General features: G+C 33.1%; 4 non-coding genes across 4 annotated transcripts; all 4 read left to right on the top strand.

The window, feature by feature from the left end:
• The first annotated feature begins 1,347 nt into the window (after positions 1-1,347).
• On the top strand, positions 1,348-1,466 carry LOC137236315 (5S ribosomal RNA). Its single transcript, XR_010948363.1, has one exon. It is a non-coding gene; the product is annotated as a 5S ribosomal RNA (ribosomal RNA).
• Positions 1,467-6,771: 5,305 nt separating this feature from the next.
• Positions 6,772-6,890, top strand: LOC137236316 (5S ribosomal RNA). Its single transcript, XR_010948364.1, has one exon. It is a non-coding gene; the product is annotated as a 5S ribosomal RNA (ribosomal RNA).
• A 5,292-nt stretch (positions 6,891-12,182) lies between these two features.
• On the top strand, positions 12,183-12,301 carry LOC137236320 (5S ribosomal RNA). Its single transcript, XR_010948368.1, has one exon. It is a non-coding gene; the product is annotated as a 5S ribosomal RNA (ribosomal RNA).
• Positions 12,302-17,707: 5,406 nt separating this feature from the next.
• Positions 17,708-17,826, top strand: LOC137236321 (5S ribosomal RNA). Its single transcript, XR_010948369.1, has one exon. It is a non-coding gene; the product is annotated as a 5S ribosomal RNA (ribosomal RNA).
• The last annotated feature ends 5,406 nt before the right edge of the window (positions 17,827-23,232 follow it).

A 23,232-nucleotide genomic window follows, 5' to 3' on the forward strand; every position in this document is an offset into this window, starting at 1 on the left:
TTGAGCAATTTCACGCACCAAACGTTGGAATGGCAATTTACGAATCAACAGTTCGGTACTCTTCTGATAACGACGAATTTCACGCAAAGCGACTGTACCTGGGCGATAACGATGTGGCTTCTTCACTCCACCAGTTGCCGGCGCACTTTTGCGAGCAGCTTTAGTGGCTAATTGTTTACGTGGCGCTTTACCACCAGTCGATTTACGGGCTGTTTGCTTTGTACGAGCCATTTCTCACTTTTATTTTTCACAATTCAAAATAAACATTGATCACTGAACACTTCACTTAATAAACCTAATTTTTATAAATGTGGAAATACATATAATAAAATACACAAAAACGTTTCATTTGTCCATTTTTTTAGGGTTGCAATATTGTGCGAGTTAAAATGAGATAGAAATATTTATGCCACATAATGGTAGCTCACTCAATGTTGTGGATTTTTGTATAAATAGCAGCTACGTTCGGTAACCAAGCTATTAGTTGTGAAGTGAAGTGATCAAGTGAAGTGTTCTTTTGAAAGCTAAAAAAAGTGCTAAATAGAAAAAATGACTGGTCGTGGCAAAGGTGGAAAAGGATTAGGTAAAGGTGGCGCCAAACGTCATCGCAAAGTTTTACGTGATAACATCCAAGGTATCACAAAGCCAGCTATTCGACGTTTAGCACGTCGTGGTGGCGTAAAACGTATATCTGGTTTAATATATGAAGAAACTCGTGGTGTTTTAAAAGTATTTTTGGAAAATGTTATCCGTGATGCAGTCACTTATACTGAACATGCTAAAAGGAAAACAGTTACGGCTATGGATGTTGTATATGCATTGAAGAGGCAGGGTCGTACATTGTATGGTTTCGGCGGTTAAATTCATTTTTACGGACATATTAACACAAAATAAATATACATTCAAACAAACGGTCCTTTTCAGGACCACAATATTTTTTAACAAAGATTTCAAAATTTCTCTAATACAATACATAACAGAAAGATATGTTATTAAGATGTACATGCATATGTAGTATGTATGAATGTTCGTTTAAACTAAGTAGCATACGTATGTATGCATAATGAAAACTCATGCAAATGAATATACCCCGACACAAGCCAAGCGATATAAATATGTCTATAATAGCAGGCTTATTTTCAAAAATGGCATAAGTTCATTTTTGTAAAAAAATAAACTTAATCTGATTTTAGTAGCAAGAGTATCTGAATACACTAAACTATAAAGTATATAACAAAATTTACTTAAATCGACTTATATCATTTAAAAAAAAAAAGGACAAATTCACAGCTGCGAGTATACACATTAAAATAGCCATACTTATACCAATTTAGGCAAACAAATTTTGCCAACGACCATACCACGCTGAATACATCGGTTCTCGTCCGATCACCGAAATTAAGCAGCGTCGGGCGCGGTTAGTACTTAGATGGGGGACCGCTTGGGAACACCGCGTGTTGTTTGCATATCCAACTTTTTCTTTTATTTTATGTATATATATGTACATAAATATTTTTTTTATTAAATTGCATTTAATTGAATAAATACTTGGAATACAATTTAATATTTCTATAGATTCAATGGAAAAATTTCATACGCGCGCATACATTTACGTGCATAATAATATTAGTTATAATTTTTTACCATATCAATTATTGATTTAAAGCTTATAAGCATTCATCATATAAATACAAAATGAATCTGCATAGTACAAATTCATACTCATCCACCTATTATAGTACTTAAAATGGACGCTGATGTCCGATTATGTTCAGATATGTATATTATAATCATATTGATAATTAATAAGCATTCAATGAGAATTTTTTTTATTTTTTTTTGAATGTCATGAAATTTCATTTAATTATACATATAAGTTGTAGACGTCCAATATCAATAATCAATTCAGACTAAAATTCCAAACTTTAGATGCCTTTAAGTGAAGCCATATAGGGTTACTCTAGTGTTGCAATAGAAATATTTAAAAAATTTTTTAAAATAAAATAATGTTGTTAAAACTCAACGAAGATAAGTTTTTTGATTTCTAATTTAACATATTTTATATATCCGAATTAAAATTTTGATTAGTACAAATATATTTTAAGAAATTTCACTTAATTGAGAAAAAATTCGATTTTATCAGTGCAAACTTTTGATTAAAATGCCTGACACTCCGAAAATATGAAATTCATCAATTTAAATGAATTCGTATATCAAACTAACACATTTCAGTTATCTATTTTTACATGAATATTTGCAATAACTTTAATATGTGAATTTTAATTAATTTATTAAGATGAAAAGTTTATCAAATGTAAATGGTACGTAGCACTGAAATGAAAACATTTGTCATCCATCTTTTCGCTGCGCTTCTAAAATTTTAAACAGAGTATCGCATTCTATGCGCTTGTATAAAAAAGTATAAATAGTGAGTTTGTGCTTTGTGTGCTTAAATTGATAAATATTTTCAAGTGTTAATAAAAGTTTAAATAAAATAATTAAGTGAAAATGTCTGACACAATCGCTGTTGCAAATGTTAGCTCACCAGTAGCTGCTTCTGCTGCTGTTGCTGAGAAGAAAGTTGCTGCTAAAAAAGCAACTAAACCCAAAAAACCATCGGTTGCTCCCACTCATCCACCAAGTCAACAAATGGTAGATGCATCGATTAAGAATTTGAAGGAACGTGGTGGCTCATCACTTTTGGCAATTAAGAAATATATTAGTGCAACATATAAATGTGACGCCCAAAAATTGGTACCATTTATTAAGCGCTATTTGAAATCGGCTGTTACTAGTGGAAAATTGATTCAAACCAAAGGAAAGGGGGCATCTGGTTCATTTAAATTATCAGCTGCAGCCACTAAATCAGGTGATGGTAAGTCAAAATCGGTTGATAAATCAAAAGCCAAAAAAGATAGTGCAACATTAAAGAAAAAATCGTCGAGTGGTGTTAAAAAGGCAAGTGGTGAGAAAAAAGTGAAAAAAGCTGTTGCCACTAAGAAAACCGCCGAAAAAAAGAAAAGTGAGAAATCTAAGGCTAAAGACGCAAAAAAGACTGGCGCCGTTAAAGCCAAGCCAACCAAGTCGAAATCTGCCACCGCTAAGTCAAAGGCAACAAAAGCAAAAGCAACTGCTACCAAACCAAAAAAGGCTGCGACTAAAAAGCCAGCTGCAAAAAAGGCATCAGCTAAAAAATAAATATGCTGCGTTTTTTTGTGATAATTTACAAGGACACAACATTCATTAAATGTTGAATTATCAATAAGCCCTTTTCAGGGCTACAAAATATACAAACAAAAAGATCAAAAATGTACGCAATACGTCTGACTACAGCGTTGCTTCGCCATAATAATTAACCGCTCTAGTGTCTGACACTGTGTCAGCCCTACCATGCTGACCAATTTTAAAATTGATGTTTCAATTGCAAAACAAAATTAAAAATTTTCATCGACTTAGAAAAATTCATATCTCTTTGTTAATTTATATTTTGTGGCCCTGAAAAGGGCCTTTTTGTTAACATTTTTCACTTTTATACATATTTTCCTCAGTCGCACAAATTACTTGGAGCTTGTGTATTTGGTAACAGCCTTAGTACCCTCACTCACGGCATGCTTAGCCAATTCACCAGGCAACAATAGGCGTACGGCAGTTTGAATTTCGCGACTAGTAATTGTTGAACGTTTATTGTAATGAGCTAAACGTGATGCTTCAGCAGCAATACGTTCAAAAATGTCATTAACAAAACTGTTCATGATACTCATTGCTTTCGACGATATACCAGTATCAAGATGTACTTGTTTCAACACTTTATAAATGTAGATGGCATAACTTTCCTTCCTCTTACGCTTCTTCTTCTTGTCGTTTTTAGTAATATTCTTCTGAGCCTTACCGGCCTTCTTAGCTGCTTTACCACTAGTTTTAGGAGGCATATTTAATTTTCACAAAATCACTTCACTATCACTCACACTTTTTAATAATTTTCAGTGTCAAAATGCGCACCTTTAAATGTATTTTTTCCGACAAACCATTCAACCTGTTCGTAACGATTCGCTAAATATTGCCGGCATTAATTTGAAAACATGCGATTGGGGTTGCTCAATGTACAAACGAAAAAGTATATAAGCGCAGCACAAATTGCGTTTAGGAAATAAAGTGCCCAAGCTATTCAGCTAGTGTGTGTATTTGTGAAAAAGTGTATTAAGTGAAATATATAACAACAATGTCTGGCCGTGGTAAAGGTGGTAAAGTAAAGGGAAAGGCAAAGTCACGTTCAAACCGTGCTGGTCTTCAATTCCCTGTCGGTCGCATTCATCGTTTGTTACGTAAAGGCAATTATGCTGAACGTGTTGGTGCCGGTGCTCCAGTATATTTAGCTGCTGTTATGGAATATTTGGCAGCTGAAGTTCTTGAATTGGCTGGTAATGCTGCACGTGATAATAAAAAAACTAGAATTATTCCACGTCATTTACAATTGGCTATTCGTAACGATGAAGAATTGAATAAACTATTGTCTGGAGTTACCATAGCTCAAGGTGGTGTTTTACCAAATATTCAAGCTGTACTTTTACCAAAGAAGACCGAAAAGAAAGCATAAGTGATGTAATCGCCGATTTACATATATTCTTAGACGCCAAATTTAAAACCGTCCTTTTCAGGACGACAAAATATATATACAAAGAGATTAATTATATTGTCATATATATGTATTTATCTATTTTAAAACCTATTAAAACACTTTTTGAAAGAAAAATTTAAAAGGTCGTAAGTACACTTTTGGAAAATTTATTTTTTTAACGAAATCTGCGTTAACAACTACTTCAATTAATAAAATAGTGTTTGAAAATATTCATAAAAAAGTTGACTTACATCATTTTCCAGAAGAAAAAAAACTGAGCAACATTAAAAAAGTACAGCATGCAAGCTACTACATATTGTATGTATATATGTACATATGTATGTTTGTATGAGCATCTCGACAAAGGCGCAAAAAGTTGTGGCGTGTATTCATACGTACCAAAGGTACAAACACACAACCGTGCATACATACTAATGTATGTGTTTAGCAAATAAATGTGTATATACTCGTGAGTAGGTATACACACCATATTAAGGGTAAAACTACAGCTGCTACTATCAAAATACGAATTTTCATTAACAGTTGCTTCAGTTATTTTTGATCTTTTTTGTTTAAAAAAATTTGTGGTCCTGAAAAGGACCGTTTATAATATTTATTAAAATATGGAATTAAGCACGTTCACCACGTATACGTCTAGCCAATTGAATATCTTTTGGCATAATTGTGACACGTTTTGCATGAATGGCACACAAATTTGTATCTTCGAACAAACCAACTAAATATGCTTCACTTGCTTCTTGTAATGCCATAACAGCTGAACTCTGGAAACGTAAATCAGTTTTAAAATCTTGAGCAATTTCACGCACCAAACGTTGGAATGGCAATTTACGAATCAACAGTTCGGTACTCTTCTGATAACGACGAATTTCACGCAAAGCGACTGTACCTGGGCGATAACGATGTGGCTTCTTCACTCCACCAGTTGCCGGCGCACTTTTGCGAGCAGCTTTAGTGGCCAATTGTTTACGTGGCGCTTTACCACCAGTCGATTTACGGGCTGTTTGCTTTGTACGAGCCATTTCTCACTTTTATTTTTCACAATTCAAAATAAACACTGATCACTGAACACTTCACTTAATAAACCTAATTTTTATAAATGTGGAAATACATATAATAAAATACACAAAAACGTTTCATTTGTCCATTTTTTTAGGGTTGCAATATTGTGCGAGTTAAAATGAGATAGAAATATTTATGCCACATAATGGTAGCTCACTCAATGTTGTGGATTTTTGTATAAATAGCAGCTACGTTCGGTAACCAAGCTATTAGTTGTGAAGTGAAGTGATCAAGTGAAGTGTTCTTGTGAAAGCTAAAAAAAGTGCTAAATAGAAAAAATGACTGGTCGTGGCAAAGGTGGAAAAGGATTAGGTAAAGGTGGCGCCAAACGTCATCGCAAAGTTTTACGTGATAACATCCAAGGTATCACAAAGCCAGCTATTCGACGTTTAGCACGTCGTGGTGGCGTAAAACGTATATCTGGTTTAATATATGAAGAAACTCGTGGTGTTTTAAAAGTATTTTTGGAAAATGTTATCCGTGATGCAGTCACTTATACTGAACATGCTAAAAGGAAAACAGTTACGGCTATGGATGTTGTATATGCATTGAAGAGGCAGGGTCGTACATTGTATGGTTTCGGCGGTTAAATTCATTTTTACGGACATATTAACACAAAATAAATATACATTCAAACAAACGGTCCTTTTCAGGACCACAATATTTTTTAACAAAGATTTCAAAATTTCTCTAATACAATACATAACAGAAAGATATGTTATTAAGATGTACATGCATATGTAGTATGTATGAATGTTCGTTTAAACTAAGTAGCATACGTATGTATGCATAATGAAAACTCATGCAAATGAATATACCCCGACACAAGCCAAGCGATATAAATATGTCTATAATAGCAGGCTTATTTTCAAAAATGGCATAAGTTCATTTTTGTAAAAAAATAAACTTAATCTGATTTTAGTAGCAAGAGTATCTGAATACACTAAACTATAAAGTATATAACAAAATTTACTTAAATCGACTTATATCATTTAAAAAAAAAAAGGACAAATTCACAGCTGCGAGTATACACATTAAAATAGCCATACTTATACCAATTTAGGCAAACAAATTTTGCCAACGACCATACCACGCTGAATACATCGGTTCTCGTCCGATCACCGAAATTAAGCAGCGTCGGGCGCGGTTAGTACTTAGATGGGGGACCGCTTGGGAACACCGCGTGTTGTTTGCATATCCAACTTTTTCTTTTATTTTATGTATATATATGTACATAAATATTTTTTTTATTAAATTGCATTTAATTGAATAAATACTTGGAATACAATTTAATATTTCTATAGATTCAATGGAAAAATTTCATACGCGCGCATACATTTACGTGCATAATAATATTAGTTATAATTTTTTACCATATCAATTATTGATTTAAAGCTTATAAGCATTCATCATATAAATACAAAATGAATCTGCATAGTACAAATTCATACTCATCCACCTATTATAGTACTTAAAATGGACGCTGATGTCCGATTATGTTCAGATATGTATATTATAATCATATTGATAATTAATAAGCATTCAATGAGAATTTTTTTTATTTTTTTTTGAATGTCATGAAATTTCATTTAATTATACATATAAGTTGTAGACGTCCAATATCAATAATCAATTCAGACTAAAATTCCAAACTTTAGATGCCTTTAAGTGAAGCCATATAGGGTTACTCTAGTGTTGCAATAGAAATATTTAAAAAATTTTTTAAAATAAAATAATGTTGTTAAAACTCAACGAAGATAAGTTTTTTGATTTCTAATTTAACATATTTTATATATCCGAATTAAAATTTTGATTAGTACAAATATATTTTAAGAAATTTCACTTAATTGAGAAAAAATTCGATTTTATCAGTGCAAACTTTTGATTAAAATGCCTGACACTCCGAAAATATGAAATTCATCAATTTAAATGAATTCGTATATCAAACTAACACATTTCAGTTATCTATTTTTACATGAATATTTGCAATAACTTTAATATGTGAATTTTAATTAATTTATTAAGATGAAAAGTTTATCAAATGTAAATGGTACGTAGCACTGAAATGAAAACATTTGTCATCCATCTTTTCGCTGCGCTTCTCAAATTTTAAACAGAGTATCGCATTCTATGCGCTTGTATAAAAAAGTATAAATAGTGAGTTTGTGCTTTGTGTGCTTAAATTGATAAATATTTTCAAGTGTTAATAAAAGTTTAAATAAAATAATTAAGTGAAAATGTCTGACACAATCGCTGTTGCAAATGTTAGCTCACCAGTAGCTGCTTCTGCTGCTGTTGCTGAGAAGAAAGTTGCTGCTAAAAAAGCAACTAAACCCAAAAAACCATCGGTTGCTCCCACTCATCCACCAACTCAACAAATGGTAGATGCATCGATTAAGAATTTGAAGGAACGTGGTGGCTCATCACTTTTGGCAATTAAGAAATATATTAGTGCAACATATAAATGTGACGCCCAAAAATTGGCACCATTTATTAAGCGCTATTTGAAATCGGCTGTTACTAGTGGAAAATTGATTCAAACCAAAGGAAAGGGGGCATCTGGTTCATTTAAATTATCAGCTGCAGCCACTAAATCAGGTGATGGTAAGTCAAAATCGGTTGATAAATCAAAAGCCAAAAAAGATAGTGCAACATTAAAGAAAAAATCGTCGAGTGGTGTTAAAAAGGCAAGTGGTGAGAAAAAAGTGAAAAAAGCTGTTGCCACTAAGAAAACCGCCGAAAAAAAGAAAAGTGAGAAATCTAAGGCTAAAGACGCAAAAAAGACTGGCGCCGTTAAAGCCAAGCCAACCAAGTCGAAATCTGCCACCGCTAAGTCAAAGGCAACAAAAGCAAAAGCAACTGCTACCAAACCAAAAAAGGCTGCGACTAAAAAGCCAGCTGCAAAAAAGGCATCAGCTAAAAAATAAATATGCTGCGTTTTTTTGTGATAATTTACAAGGACACAACATTCATTAAATGTTGAATTATCAATAAGCCCTTTTCAGGGCTACAAAATATACAAACAAAAAGATCAAAAATGTACGCAATACGTCTGACTACAGCGTTGCTTCGCCATAATAATTAACCGCTCTAGTGTCTGACACTGTAAGTCAGCCCTACCATGCTGACCAATTTTAAAATTGATGTTTCAATTGCAAAACAAAATTAAAAATTTTCATCGACTTAGAAAAATTCATATCTCTTTGTTAATTTATATTTTGTGGCCCTGAAAAGGGCCTTTTTGTTAACATTTTTTCCTCAGTCGCACAAATTACTTGGAGCTTGTGTATTTGGTAACAGCCTTAGTACCCTCACTCACGGCATGCTTAGCCAATTCACCAGGCAACAATAGGCGTACGGCAGTTTGAATTTCGCGACTAGTAATTGTTGAACGTTTATTGTAATGAGCTAAACGTGATGCTTCAGCAGCAATACGTTCAAAAATGTCATTAACAAAACTGTTCATGATACTCATTGCTTTCGACGATATACCAGTATCAGGATGTACTTGTTTCAACACTTTATAAATGTAGATGGCATAACTTTCCTTCCTCTTACGCTTCTTCTTCTTGTCGTTTTTAGTAATATTCTTCTGAGCCTTACCGGCCTTCTTAGCTGCTTTACCACTAGTTTTAGGAGGCATATTTAATTTTCACAAAATCACTTCACTATCACTCACACTTTTTAATAATTTTCTAAGTGTCAAAATGCGCACCTTTAAGTGTATTTTTTCCGACAAACCATTCAACCTGTTCGTAACGATTCGCTAAATATTGCCGGCATTAATTTGAAAACATGCGATTGGGGTTGCTCAATGTACAAACGAAAAAGTATATAAGCGCAGCACAAATTGCGTTTAGGAAATAAAGTGCCCAAGCTATTCAGCTAGTGTGTGTATTTGTGAAAAAGTGTATTAAGTGAAATATATAACAACAATGTCTGGCCGTGGTAAAGGTGGTAAAGTAAAGGGAAAGGCAAAGTCACGTTCAAACCGTGCTGGTCTTCAATTCCCTGTCGGTCGTATTCATCGTTTGTTACGTAAAGGCAATTATGCTGAACGTGTTGGTGCCGGTGCTCCAGTATATTTAGCTGCTGTTATGGAATATTTGGCAGCTGAAGTTCTTGAATTGGCTGGTAATGCTGCACGTGATAATAAAAAAACTAGAATTATTCCACGTCATTTACAATTGGCTATTCGTAACGATGAAGAATTGAATAAACTATTGTCTGGAGTTACCATAGCTCAAGGTGGTGTTTTACCAAATATTCAAGCTGTACTTTTACCAAAGAAGACCGAAAAGAAAGCATAAGTGATGTAATCGCCGATTTACATATATTCTTAGACGCCAAATTTAAAACCGTCCTTTTCAGGACGACAAAATATATATACAAAGAGATTAATTATATTGTCATATATATGTATTTATCTATTTTAAAACCTATTAAAACACTTTTTGAAAGAAAAATTTAAAAGGTCGTAAGTACACTTTTGGAAAATTTATTTTTTTAACGAAATCTGCGTTAACAACTACTTCAATTAATAAAATAGTGTTTGAAAATATTCATAAAAAAGTTGACTTACATCATTTTCCAGAAGAAAAAAAACTGAGCAACATTAAAAAAGTACAGCATGCAAGCTACTACATATTGTATGTATATATGTACATATGTATGTTTGTATGAGCATCTCGACAAAGGCGCAAAAAGTTGTGGCGTGTATTCATACGTACCAAAGGTACAAACACACAACCGTGCATACATACTAATGTATGTGTTTAGCAAATAAATGTGTATATACTCGTGAGTAGGTATACACACCATATTAAGGGTAAAACTACAGCTGCTACTATCAAAATACGAATTTTCATTAACAGTTGCTTCAGTTATTTTTGATCTTTTTTGTTTAAAAAAATTTGTGGTCCTGAAAAGGACCGTTTATAATATTTATTAAAATATGGAATTAAGCACGTTCACCACGTATACGTCTAGCCAATTGAATATCTTTTGGCATAATTGTGACACGTTTTGCATGAATGGCACACAAATTTGTATCTTCGAACAAACCAACTAAATATGCTTCACTTGCTTCTTGTAATGCCATAACAGCTGAACTCTGGAAACGTAAATCAGTTTTAAAATCTTGAGCAATTTCACGCACCAAACGTTGGAATGGCAATTTACGAATCAACAGTTCGGTACTCTTCTGATAACGACGAATTTCACGCAAAGCGACTGTACCTGGGCGATAACGATGTGGCTTCTTCACTCCACCAGTTGCCGGCGCACTTTTGCGAGCAGCTTTAGTGGCCAATTGTTTACGTGGCGCTTTACCACCAGTCGATTTACGGGCTGTTTGCTTTGTACGAGCCATTTCTCACTTTTATTTTTCACAATTCAAAATAAACATTGATCACTGAACACTTCACTTAATAAACCTAATTTTTATAAATGTGGAAATACATATAATAAAATACACAAAAACGTTTCATTTGTCCATTTTTTTAGGGTTGCAATATTGTGCGAGTTAAAATGAGATAGAAATATTTATGCCACATAATGGTAGCTCACTCAATGTTGTGGATTTTTGTATAAATAGCAGCTACGTTCGGTAACCAAGCTATTAGTTGTGAAGTGAAGTGATCAAGTGAAGTGTTCTTGTGAAAGCTAAAAAAAGTGCTAAATAGAAAAAATGACTGGTCGTGGCAAAGGTGGAAAAGGATTAGGTAAAGGTGGCGCCAAACGTCATCGCAAAGTTTTACGTGATAACATCCAAGGTATCACAAAGCCAGCTATTCGACGTTTAGCACGTCGTGGTGGCGTAAAACGTATATCTGGTTTAATATATGAAGAAACTCGTGGTGTTTTAAAAGTATTTTTGGAAAATGTTATCCGTGATGCAGTCACTTATACTGAACATGCTAAAAGGAAAACAGTTACGGCTATGGATGTTGTATATGCATTGAAGAGGCAGGGTCGTACATTGTATGGTTTCGGCGGTTAAATTCATTTTTACGGACATATTAACACAAAATAAATATACATTCAAACAAACGGTCCTTTTCAGGACCACAATATTTTTTAACAAAGATTTCAAAATTTCTCTAATACAATACATAACAGAAAGATATGTTATTAAGATGTACATGCATATGTAGTATGTATGAATGTTCGTTTAAACTAAGTAGCATACGTATGTATGCATAATGAAAACTCATGCAAATGAATATACCCCGACACAAGCCAAGCGATATAAATATGTCTATAATAGCAGGCTTATTTTCAAAAATGGCATAAGTTCATTTTTGTAAAAAAATAAACTTAATCTGATTTTAGTAGCAAGAGTATCTGAATACACTAAACTATAAAGTATATAACAAAATTTACTTAAATCGACTTATATCATTTAAAAAAAAAAAGGACAAATTCACAGCTGCGAGTATACACATTAAAATAGCCATACTTATACCAATTTAGGCAAACAAATTTTGCCAATGACCATACCACGCTGAATACATCGGTTCTCGTCCGATCACCGAAATTAAGCAGCGTCGGGCGCGGTTAGTACTTAGATGGGGGACCGCTTGGGAACACCGCGTGTTGTTTGCATATCCAACTTTTTCTTTTATTTTATGTATATATATGTACATAAATATTTTTTTTATTAAATTGCATTTAATTGAATAAATACTTGGAATACAATTTAATATTTCTATAGATTCAATGGAAAAATTTCATACGCGCGCATACATTTACGTGCATAATAATATTAGTTATAATTTTTTACCATATCAATTATTGATTTAAAGCTTATAAGCATTCATCATATAAATACAAAATGAATCTGCATAGTACAAATTCATACTCATCCACCTATTATAGTACTTAAAATGGACGCTGATGTCCGATTATGTTCAGATATGTATATTATAATCATATTGATAATTAATAAGCATTCAATGAGAATTTTTTTTATTTTTTTTTGAATGTCATGAAATTTCATTTAATTATACATATAAGTTGTAGACGTCCAATATCAATAATCAATTCAGACTAAAATTCCAAACTTTAGATGCCTTTAAGTGAAGCCATATAGGGTTACTCTAGTGTTGCAATAGAAATATTTAAAAAATTTTTTAAAATAAAATAATGTTGTTAAAACTCAACGAAGATAAGTTTTTTGATTTCTAATTTAACATATTTTATATATCCGAATTAAAATTTTGATTAGTACAAATATATTTTAAGAAATTTCACTTAATTGAGAAAAAATTCGATTTTATCAGTGCAAACTTTTGATTAAAATGCCTGACACTCCGAAAATATGAAATTCATCAATTTAAATGAATTCGTATATCAAACTAACACATTTCAGTTATCTATTTTTACATGAATATTTGCAATAACTTTAATATGTGAATTTTAATTAATTTATTAAGATGAAAAGTTTATCAAATGTAAATGGTACGTAGCACTGAAATGAAAACATTTGTCATCCATCTTTTCGCTGCGCTTCTAAAATTTTAAACAGAGTATCGCATTCTATGCGCTTGTATAAAAAAGTATAAATAGTGAGTTTGTGCTTTGTGTGCTTAAATTGATAAATATTTTCAAGTGTTAATAAAAGTTTAAATAAAATAATTAAGTGAAAATGTCTGACACAATCGCTGTTGCAAATGTTAGCTCACCAGTAGCTGCTTCTGCTGCTGTTGCTGAGAAGAAAGTTGCTGCTAAAAAAGCAACTAAACCCAAAAAACCATCGGTTGCTCCCACTCATCCACCAACTCAACAAATGGTAGATGCATCGATTAAGAATTTGAAGGAACGTGGTGGCTCATCACTTTTGGCAATTAAGAAATATATTAGTGCAACATATAAATGTGACGCCCAAAAATTGGCACCATTTATTAAGCGCTATTTGAAATCGGCTGTTACTAGTGGAAAATTGATTCAAACCAAAGGAAAGGGGGCATCTGGTTCATTTAAATTATCAGCTGCAGCCACTAAATCAGGTGATGGTAAGTCAAAATCGGTTGATAAATCAAAAGCCAAAAAAGATAGTGCAACATTAAAGAAAAAATCGTCGAGTGGTGTTAAAAAGGCAAGTGGTGAGAAAAAAGTGAAAAAAGCTGTTGCCACTAAGAAAACCGCCGAAAAAAAGAAAAGTGAGAAATCTAAGGCTAAAGACGCAAAAAAGACTGGCGCCGTTAAAGCCAAGCCAACCAAGTCGAAATCTGCCACCGCTAAGTCAAAGGCAACAAAAGCAAAAGCAACTGCTACCAAACCAAAAAAGGCTGCGACTAAAAAGCCAGCTGCAAAAAAGGCATCAGCTAAAAAATAAATATGCTGCGTTTTTTTGTGATAATTTACAAGGACACAACATTCATTAAATGTTGAATTATCAATAAGCCCTTTTCAGGGCTACAAAATATACAAACAAAAAGATCAAAAATGTACGCAATACGTCTGACTACAGCGTTGCTTCGCCATAATAATTAACCGCTCTAGTGTCTGACACTGTAAGTCAGCCCTACCATGCTGACCAATTTTAAAATTGATGTTTCAATTGCAAAACAAAATTAAAAATTTTCATCGACTTAGAAAAATTCATATCTCTTTGTTAATTTATATTTTGTGGCCCTGAAAAGCGCCTTTTTGTTAACATTTTTTGATGTTTCAATTGCAAAACAAAATTAAAAATTTTCATCGACTTAGAAAAATTCATATCTCTTTGTTAATTTATATTTTGTGGCCCTGAAAAGGGCCTTTTTGTTAACATTTTTTCCTCAGTCGCACAAATTACTTGGAGCTTGTGTATTTGGTAACAGCCTTAGTACCCTCACTCACGGCATGCTTAGCCAATTCACCAGGCAACAATAGGCGTACGGCAGTTTGAATTTCGCGACTAGTAATTGTTGAACGTTTATTGTAATGAGCTAAACGTGATGCTTCAGCAGCAATACGTTCAAAAATGTCATTAACAAAACTGTTCATGATACTCATTGCTTTCGACGATATACCAGTATCAGGATGTACTTGTTTCAACACTTTATAAATGTAGATGGCATAACTTTCCTTCCTCTTACGCTTCTTCTTCTTGTCGTTTTTAGTAATATTCTTCTGAGCCTTACCGGCCTTCTTAGCTGCTTTACCACTAGTTTTAGGAGGCATATTTAATTTTCACAAAATCACTTCACTATCACTCACACTTTTTAATAATTTTCTAAGTGTCAAAATGCGCACCTTTAAGTGTATTTTTTCCGACAAACCATTCAACCTGTTCGTAACGATTCGCTAAATATTGCCGGCATTAATTTGAAAACATGCGATTGGGGTTGCTCAATGTACAAACGAAAAAGTATATAAGCGCAGCACAAATTGCGTTTAGGAAATAAAGTGCCCAAGCTATTCAGCTAGTGTGTGTATTTGTGAAAAAGTGTATTAAGTGAAATATATAACAACAATGTCTGGCCGTGGTAAAGGTGGTAAAGTAAAGGGAAAGGCAAAGTCACGTTCAAACCGTGCTGGTCTTCAATTCCCTGTCGGTCGTATTCATCGCTTGTTACGTAAAGGCAATTATGCTGAACGTGTTGGTGCCGGTGCTCCAGTATATTTAGCTGCTGTTATGGAATATTTGGCAGCTGAAGTTCTTGAATTGGCTGGTAATGCTGCACGTGATAATAAAAAAACTAGAATTATTCCACGTCATTTACAATTGGCTATTCGTAACGATGAAGAATTGAATAAACTATTGTCTGGAGTTACCATAGCTCAAGGTGGTGTTTTACCAAATATTCAAGCTGTACTTTTACCAAAGAAGACCGAAAAGAAAGCATAAGTGATGTAATCGCCGATTTACATATATTCTTAGACGCCAAATTTAAAACCGTCCTTTTCAGGACGACAAAATATATATACAAAGAGATTAATTATATTGTCATATATATGTATTTATCTATTTTAAAACCTATTAAAACACTTTTTGAAAGAAAAATTTAAAAGGTCGTAAGTACACTTTTGGAAAATTTATTTTTTTAACGAAATCTGCGTTAACAACTACTTCAATTAATAAAATAGTGTTTGAAAATATTCATAAAAAAGTTGACTTACATCATTTTCCAGAAGAAAAAAAACTGAGCAACATTAAAAAAGTACAGCATGCAAGCTACTACATATTGTATGTATATATGTACATATGTATGTTTGTATGAGCATCTCGACAAAGGCGCAAAAAGTTGTGGCGTGTATTCATACGTACCAAAGGTACAAACACACAACCGTGCATACATACTAATGTATGTGTTTAGCAAATAAATGTGTATATACTCGTGAGTAGGTATACACACCATATTAAGGGTAAAACTACAGCTGCTACTATCAAAATACGAATTTTCATTAACAGTTGCTTCAGTTATTTTTGATCTTTTTTGTTTAAAAAAATTTGTGGTCCTGAAAAGGACCGTTTATAATATTTATTAAAATATGGAATTAAGCACGTTCACCACGTATACGTCTAGCCAATTGAATATCTTTTGGCATAATTGTGACACGTTTTGCATGAATGGCACACAAATTTGTATCTTCGAACAAACCAACTAAATATGCTTCACTTGCTTCTTGTAATGCCATAACAGCTGAACTCTGGAAACGTAAATCAGTTTTAAAATCTTGAGCAATTTCACGCACCAAACGTTGGAATGGCAATTTACGAATCAACAGTTCGGTACTCTTCTGATAACGACGAATTTCACGCAAAGCGACTGTACCTGGGCGATAACGATGTGGCTTCTTCACTCCACCAGTTGCCGGCGCACTTTTGCGAGCAGCTTTAGTGGCCAATTGTTTACGTGGCGCTTTACCACCAGTCGATTTACGGGCTGTTTGCTTTGTACGAGCCATTTCTCACTTTTATTTTTCACAATTCAAAATAAACATTGATCACTGAACACTTCACTTAATAAACCTAATTTTTATAAATGTGGAAATACATATAATAAAATACACAAAAACGTTTCATTTGTCCATTTTTTTAGGGTTGCAATATTGTGCGAGTTAAAATGAGATAGAAATATTTATGCCACATAATGGTAGCTCACTCAATGTTGTGGATTTTTGTATAAATAGCAGCTACGTTCGGTAACCAAGCTATTAGTTGTGAAGTGAAGTGATCAAGTGAAGTGTTCTTGTGAAAGCTAAAAAAAGTGCTAAATAGAAAAAATGACTGGTCGTGGCAAAGGTGGAAAAGGATTAGGTAAAGGTGGCGCCAAACGTCATCGCAAAGTTTTACGTGATAACATCCAAGGTATCACAAAGCCAGCTATTCGACGTTTAGCACGTCGTGGTGGCGTAAAACGTATATCTGGTTTAATATATGAAGAAACTCGTGGTGTTTTAAAAGTATTTTTGGAAAATGTTATCCGTGATGCAGTCACTTATACTGAACATGCTAAAAGGAAAACAGTTACGGCTATGGATGTTGTATATGCATTGAAGAGGCAGGGTCGTACATTGTATGGTTTCGGCGGTTAAATTCATTTTTACGGACATATTAACACAAAATAAATATACATTCAAACAAACGGTCCTTTTCAGGACCACAATATTTTTTAACAAAGATTTCAAAATTTCTCTAATACAATACATAACAGAAAGATATGTTATTAAGATGTACATGCATATGTAGTATGTATGAATGTTCGTTTAAACTAAGTAGCATACGTATGTATGCATAATGAAAACTCATGCAAATGAATATACCCCGACACAAGCCAAGCGATATAAATATGTCTATAATAGCAGGCTTATTTTCAAAAATGGCATAAGTTCATTTTTGTAAAAAAATAAACTTAATCTGATTTTAGTAGCAAGAGTATCTGAATACACTAAACTATAAAGTATATAACAAAATTTACTTAAATCGACTTATATCATTTAAAAAAAAAAAGGACAAATTCACAGCTGCGAGTATACACATTAAAATAGCCATACTTATACCAATTTAGGCAAACAAATTTTGCCAATGACCATACCACGCTGAATACATCGGTTCTCGTCCGATCACCGAAATTAAGCAGCGTCGGGCGCGGTTAGTACTTAGATGGGGGACCGCTTGGGAACACCGCGTGTTGTTTGCATATCCAACTTTTTCTTTTATTTTATGTATATATATGTACATAAATATTTTTTTTATTAAATTGCATTTAATTGAATAAATACTTGGAATACAATTTAATATTTCTATAGATTCAATGGAAAAATTTCATACGCGCGCATACATTTACGTGCATAATAATATTAGTTATAATTTTTTACCATATCAATTATTGATTTAAAGCTTATAAGCATTCATCATATAAATACAAAATGAATCTGCATAGTACAAATTCATACTCATCCACCTATTATAGTACTTAAAATGGACGCTGATGTCCGATTATGTTCAGATATGTATATTATAATCATATTGATAATTAATAAGCATTCAATGAGAATTTTTTTTATTTTTTTTTGAATGTCATGAAATTTCATTTAATTATACATATAAGTTGTAGACGTCCAATATCAATAATCAATTCAGACTAAAATTCCAAACTTTAGATGCCTTTAAGTGAAGCCATATAGGGTTACTCTAGTGTTGCAATAGAAATATTTAAAAAATTTTTTAAAATAAAATAATGTTGTTAAAACTCAACGAAGATAAGTTTTTTGATTTCTAATTTAACATATTTTATATATCCGAATTAAAATTTTGATTAGTACAAATATATTTTAAGAAATTTCACTTAATTGAGAAAAAATTCGATTTTATCAGTGCAAACTTTTGATTAAAATGCCTGACACTCCGAAAATATGAAATTCATCAATTTAAATGAATTCGTATATCAAACTAACACATTTCAGTTATCTATTTTTACATGAATATTTGCAATAACTTTAATATGTGAATTTTAATTAATTTATTAAGATGAAAAGTTTATCAAATGTAAATGGTACGTAGCACTGAAATGAAAACATTTGTCATCCATCTTTTCGCTGCGCTTCTAAAATTTTAAACAGAGTATCGCATTCTATGCGCTTGTATAAAAAAGTATAAATAGTGAGTTTGTGCTTTGTGTGCTTAAATTGATAAATATTTTCAAGTGTTAATAAAAGTTTAAATAAAATAATTAAGTGAAAATGTCTGACACAATCGCTGTTGCAAATGTTAGCTCACCAGTAGCTGCTTCTGCTGCTGTTGCTGAGAAGAAAGTTGCTGCTAAAAAAGCAATTAAACCCAAAAAACCATCGGTTGCTCCCACTCATCCACCAACTCAACAAATGGTAGATGCATCGATTAAGAATTTGAAGGAACGTGGTGGCTCATCACTTTTGGCAATTAAGAAATATATTAGTGCAACATATAAATGTGACGCCCAAAAATTGGCACCATTTATTAAGCGCTATTTGAAATCGGCTGTTACTAGTGGAAAATTGATTCAAACCAAAGGAAAGGGGGCATCTGGTTCATTTAAATTATCAGCTGCAGCCACTAAATCAGGTGATGGTAAGTCAAAATCGGTTGATAAATCAAAAGCCAAAAAAGATAGTGCAACATTAAAGAAAAAATCGTCGAGTGGTGTTAAAAAGGCAAGTGGTGAGAAAAAAGTGAAAAAAGCTGTTGCCACTAAGAAAACCGCCGAAAAAAAGAAAAGTGAGAAATCTAAGGCTAAAGACGCAAAAAAGACTGGCGCCGTTAAAGCCAAGCCAACCAAGTCGAAATCTGCCACCGCTAAGTCAAAGGCAACAAAAGCAAAAGCAACTGCTACCAAACCAAAAAAGGCTGCGACTAAAAAGCCAGCTGCAAAAAAGGCATCAGCTAAAAAATAAATATGCTGCGTTTTTTTGTGATAATTTACAAGGACACAACATTCATTAAATGTTGAATTATCAATAAGCCCTTTTCAGGGCTACAAAATATACAAACAAAAAGATCAAAAATGTACGCAATACGTCTGACTACAGCGTTGCTTCGCCATAATAATTAACCGCTCTAGTGTCTGACACTGTAAGTCAGCCCTACCATGCTGACCAATTTTAAAATTGATGTTTCAATTGCAAAACAAAATTAAAAATTTTCATCGACTTAGAAAAATTCATATCTCTTTGTTAATTTATATTTTGTGGCCCTGAAAAGCGCCTTTTTGTTAACATTTTTTGATGTTTCAATTGCAAAACAAAATTAAAAATTTTCATCGACTTAGAAAAATTCATATCTCTTTGTTAATTTATATTTTGTGGCCCTGAAAAGGGCCTTTTTGTTAACATTTTTTCCTCAGTCGCACAAATTACTTGGAGCTTGTGTATTTGGTAACAGCCTTAGTACCCTCACTCACGGCATGCTTAGCCAATTCACCAGGCAACAATAGGCGTACGGCAGTTTGAATTTCGCGACTAGTAATTGTTGAACGTTTATTGTAATGAGCTAAACGTGATGCTTCAGCAGCAATACGTTCAAAAATGTCATTAACAAAACTGTTCATGATACTCATTGCTTTCGACGATATACCAGTATCAGGATGTACTTGTTTCAACACTTTATAAATGTAGATGGCATAACTTTCCTTCCTCTTACGCTTCTTCTTCTTGTCGTTTTTAGTAATATTCTTCTGAGCCTTACCGGCCTTCTTAGCTGCTTTACCACTAGTTTTAGGAGGCATATTTAATTTTCACAAAATCACTTCACTATCACTCACACTTTTTAATAATTTTCTAAGTGTCAAAATGCGCACCTTTAAGTGTATTTTTTCCGACAAACCATTCAACCTGTTCGTAACGATTCGCTAAATATTGCCGGCATTAATTTGAAAACATGCGATTGGGGTTGCTCAATGTACAAACGAAAAAGTATATAAGCGCAGCACAAATTGCGTTTAGGAAATAAAGTGCCCAAGCTATTCAGCTAGTGTGTGTATTTGTGAAAAAGTGTATTAAGTGAAATATATAACAACAATGTCTGGCCGTGGTAAAGGTGGTAAAGTAAAGGGAAAGGCAAAGTCACGTTCAAACCGTGCTGGTCTTCAATTCCCTGTCGGTCGTATTCATCGTTTGTTACGTAAAGGCAATTATGCTGAACGTGTTGGTGCCGGTGCTCCAGTATATTTAGCTGCTGTTATGGAATATTTGGCAGCTGAAGTTCTTGAATTGGCTGGTAATGCTGCACGTGATAATAAAAAAACTAGAATTATTCCACGTCATTTACAATTGGCTATTCGTAACGATGAAGAATTGAATAAACTATTGTCTGGAGTTACCATAGCTCAAGGTGGTGTTTTACCAAATATTCAAGCTGTACTTTTACCAAAGAAGACCGAAAAGAAAGCATAAGTGATGTAATCGCCGATTTACATATATTCTTAGACGCCAAATTTAAAACCGTCCTTTTCAGGACGACAAAATATATATACAAAGAGATTAATTATATTGTCATATATATGTATTTATCTATTTTAAAACCTATTAAAACACTTTTTGAAAGAAAAATTTAAAAGGTCGTAAGTACACTTTTGGAAAATTTATTTTTTTAACGAAATCTGCGTTAACAACTACTTCAATTAATAAAATAGTGTTTGAAAATATTCATAAAAAAGTTGACTTACATCATTTTCCAGAAGAAAAAAAACTGAGCAACATTAAAAAAGTACAGCATGCAAGCTACTACATATTGTATGTATATATGTACATATGTATGTTTGTATGAGCATCTCGACAAAGGCGCAAAAAGTTGTGGCGTGTATTCATACGTACCAAAGGTACAAACACACAACCGTGCATACATACTAATGTATGTGTTTAGCAAATACATGTGTATATACTCGTGAGTAGGTATACACACCATATTAAGGGTAAAACTACAGCTGCTACTATCAAAATACGAATTTTCATTAACAGTTGCTTCAGTTATTTTTGATCTTTTTTGTTTAAAAAAATTTGTGGTCCTGAAAAGGACCGTTTATAATATTTATTAAAATATGGAATTAAGCACGTTCACCACGTATACGTCTAGCCAATTGAATATCTTTTGGCATAATTGTGACACGTTTTGCATGAATGGCACACAAATTTGTATCTTCGAACAAACCAACTAAATATGCTTCACTTGCTTCTTGTAATGCCATAACAGCTGAACTCTGGAAACGTAAATCAGTTTTAAAATCTTGAGCAATTTCACGCACCAAACGTTGGAATGGCAATTTACGAATCAACAGTTCGGTACTCTTCTGATAACGACGAATTTCACGCAAAGCGACTGTACCTGGGCGATAACGATGTGGCTTCTTCACTCCACCAGTTGCCGGCGCACTTTTGCGAGCAGCTTTAGTGGCCAATTGTTTACGTGGCGCTTTACCACCAGTCGATTTACGGGCTGTTTGCTTTGTACGAGCCATTTCTCACTTTTATTTTTCACAATTCAAAATAAACATTGATCACTGAACACTTCACTTAATAAACCTAATTTTTATAAATGTGGAAATACATATAATAAAATACACAAAAACGTTTCATTTGTCCATTTTTTTAGGGTTGCAATATTGTGCGAGTTAAAATGAGATAGAAATATTTATGCCACATAATGGTAGCTCACTCAATGTTGTGGATTTTTGTATAAATAGCAGCTACGTTCGGTAACCAAGCTATTAGTTGTGAAGTGAAGTGATCAAGTGAAGTGTTCTTGTGAAAGCTAAAAAAAGTGCTAAATAGAAAAAATGACTGGTCGTGGCAAAGGTGGAAAAGGATTAGGTAAAGGTGGCGCCAAACGTCATCGCAAAGTTTTACGTGATAACATCCAAGGTATCACAAAGCCAGCTATTCGACGTTTAGCACGTCGTGGTGGCGTAAAACGTATATCTGGTTTAATATATGAAGAAACTCGTGGTGTTTTAAAAGTATTTTTGGAAAATGTTATCCGTGATGCAGTCACTTATACTGAACATGCTAAAAGGAAAACAGTTACGGCTATGGATGTTGTATATGCATTGAAGAGGCAGGGTCGTACATTGTATGGTTTCGGCGGTTAAATTCATTTTTACGGACATATTAACACAAAATAAATATACATTCAAACAAACGGTCCTTTTCAGGACCACAATATTTTTTAACAAAGATTTCAAAATTTCTCTAATACAATACATAACAGAAAGATATGTTATTAAGATGTACATGCATATGTAGTATGTATGAATGTTCGTTTAAACTAAGTAGCATACGTATGTATGCATAATGAAAACTCATGCAAATTAATATACCCCGACACAAGCCAAGCGATATAAATATGTCTATAATAGCAGGCTTATTTTCAAAAATGGCATAAGTTCATTTTTGTAAAAAAATAAACTTAATCTGATTTTAGTAGCAAGAGTATCTGAATACACTAAACTATAAAGTATATAACAAAATTTACTTAAATCGACTTATATCATTTAAAAAAAAAAAGGACAAATTCACAGCTGCGAGTATACACATTAAAATAGCCATACTTATACCAATTTAGGCAAACAAATTTT

Source organism: Eurosta solidaginis, unplaced genomic scaffold (assembly GCF_040869045.1).
Source record: "Eurosta solidaginis isolate ZX-2024a unplaced genomic scaffold, ASM4086904v1 ctg00001782.1, whole genome shotgun sequence".
NCBI classification, from domain to species: domain Eukaryota; kingdom Metazoa; phylum Arthropoda; class Insecta; order Diptera; family Tephritidae; genus Eurosta; species Eurosta solidaginis.